Source organism: Littorina saxatilis, linkage group LG8 (assembly GCF_037325665.1).
Source record: "Littorina saxatilis isolate snail1 linkage group LG8, US_GU_Lsax_2.0, whole genome shotgun sequence".
In the NCBI taxonomy this organism is placed as follows: Eukaryota; Metazoa; Mollusca; class Gastropoda; order Littorinimorpha; family Littorinidae; genus Littorina; species Littorina saxatilis.
Window position 1 is genome coordinate 61,472,512 of NC_090252.1, and position 2,500 is coordinate 61,475,011.

Consider the following 2,500-nt stretch of genomic DNA (forward strand, 5'->3'; position numbering starts at 1 on the left):
CATTTACTGGAACATCGATCTCTCATTATTCTCATTACTTCTTTATTGTATGTCGGGGGGGGGGGGGGAGTCGACGGAAGGACGCAGTGGCGGTCTGCTCTCTGAGGAGACGCTCACTCAGTCTGACTCCGCGACTTAACAGCCAATGTCGTCAGTACTGAGGAGGCTTAGTAGGTAGCGGTGCCTGTGTCCCTGGCCAGGAACAGGACCAATACTGAACACCGTCGAAGTGACTCAGCAGCAGTGCAGTGTCATCTTCCGAGGGTAGCCTACCGCAGCGGCCTGACATCCTTCCCTGGAGTGTCTGTAAATTCACGAATGCGATTGTGAGGGTGCCCAGGTGTCTGACCAACACTGGTTGACTCAGAAAGCGCAAAAAACAAGTCTGGCGGCGGAACAAAGTTGCAGCGAGTGCTGGGACGGGGCGGCGTGAGAGCATACTGGGAGAAGGAACAAGCGTCGGGACAAGCAGGAGAAGAGAGGATGACAACAATGTTTTTTTTAAATAATAAAAAGATAAAAGATTGCTACCAATTAAAAAATCAACGAACATTCAGATTTGGTATATTTTTCTTAGTTGGTGAGCAATAAAAATGTTTACTGGAACAATGTTTTGGTTGGTATACCTATTTCACTTATTGTGCACAAACAGCATTGCCTACATGCGAAGGAATGTACTTTTAAACTCACAATGTCAACGAATAGCATGTCACGGAGAGAACTCAATGTCTGCTTCATGTTCATGATCATCACCGCTTCAAGTGTTTGTAATGTCCTTGTCGTTGGCATTTTCCTTGTTCGTTTCATTCTTTCCCTGGCTATTGACTTGATTTTCCTGTTGATTGTTTTGTTTCAAAAGGGGTTTAATATGAGTCATAAAAATGTCAAGTTTTGTGTGTGTACGTGCGTGCGTGCGTGCATGCATGTGCGTGCGTGAATGCATGATTTCGTATTCCTCAGCTGGGCGAATGTCAAGCTGTTTTATGAGGGAAATGAAGGCAAGTTTATTATTCAGCGACCATTTCTTCATTTCTGCACAAAGGCGTTGTTAGCAAGACTTCCTTGTATTTCATTATTCAGTCGCTTTGCTTCGTTGCAAATGGGCTGTGTTAGACAGAATGCATAAAGGAGTGTGTCGCTCTTCAATGTATGATTGACGGGATGCTTGATCGATTGACAGACATATTCATTGATTAATTGATGAGTTGGGTGGTTGACGCACTAGTTGATTGGTTGTTCTGTTCACTGACTGGTTATTTGTTTGTTGGGTATTTTTGGAGGTGTTTTTTTGCTTGATCATATGTTTCGCAATATTTCCGTGGTTGTTCGAGCCACACACACAAAATTAAATAACCGTTATCCTCCTGTATCTGTCATTCTGTCTCTATTCCCCTCCCTTCTCTCTCTCTCTCTCTCTCTCTCTCTCTCTCTCTCTCTCTCTCTCTCTCTCTCTCTCTCTCTCTCTCTCTCTCTCTCTCTCTCTCTCTCTCTCTCTCTCTCTCTCTCGCTCGCTCTTACCCACACCCACAGGCGCGCGCTCACGCAGGCGTACATTTGCACTCATAGGTGCTACATAACAGTACCTAATGTAAGATTTATTTCGTAAGAATGGATATGACGACATGGAATGACAAGAATGGATATGACGACATGGAATGACAAGAATGGATATGACGACATGGAATGACAAGAATGGATATGACGACATGGAATGACAAGAATGGATATGACGACATGGAATGACAAGAATGGATATGACGACATGGAATGACAAGTATGGATATGACGACATGGAATGACAAGAATGGATTACATGTACAGGGTGACCACAAAGGCAAGACCCCACACACATTCTAATAACTAATAATGTTGGCCGAATTCCTTCATATTTGGTGTACATTAATTCCACATTATGCATGACCCATCAACAGAGTTGCAATGTTGCAGGTCAAATGGTCTGACGTTTGTACTCATTCAAAACAATTTGCCAAATCCGGGGATCGACTCTACAGAACGAGGTTTGACACTGAGCGGTAGCCAAACTGACCTGATGTAAGCCCTCCAGATTGTTACCTTTGGGGTTGTTCGAAGGACCTGGTGTACCATAATAAACATTAGACAATCAGTGGCTTGAATACTGCAATTACAGGCAGGATCGGGGCATTTCCCATGGAGGAATGCGTTCATGTCATTCATTGAATACACGCCATTGCACAAGTGTATCTTTACAGCGAAGGGGGTCATTTTTAGAGATTATTTAGTGAAGCAAATATCTTAACTGTTGTTCATGAACTGCAGTTTGTTCACGATCGACCCTTCCACATAGTGTCCTGTCTGTAAGAAACATGTTCTGACTTTTAACTTCTCTCCAAAATGTGTTCCAAATTACACATCCGAAATTGTCAAGGACACCAACGCTTTCCTGTCTAAAGATTGCCATGAACCCAACTGTAACTGCTTTCTTCAGGTCACCGATTTTGTTTGTTTATTTGTTGCTTAA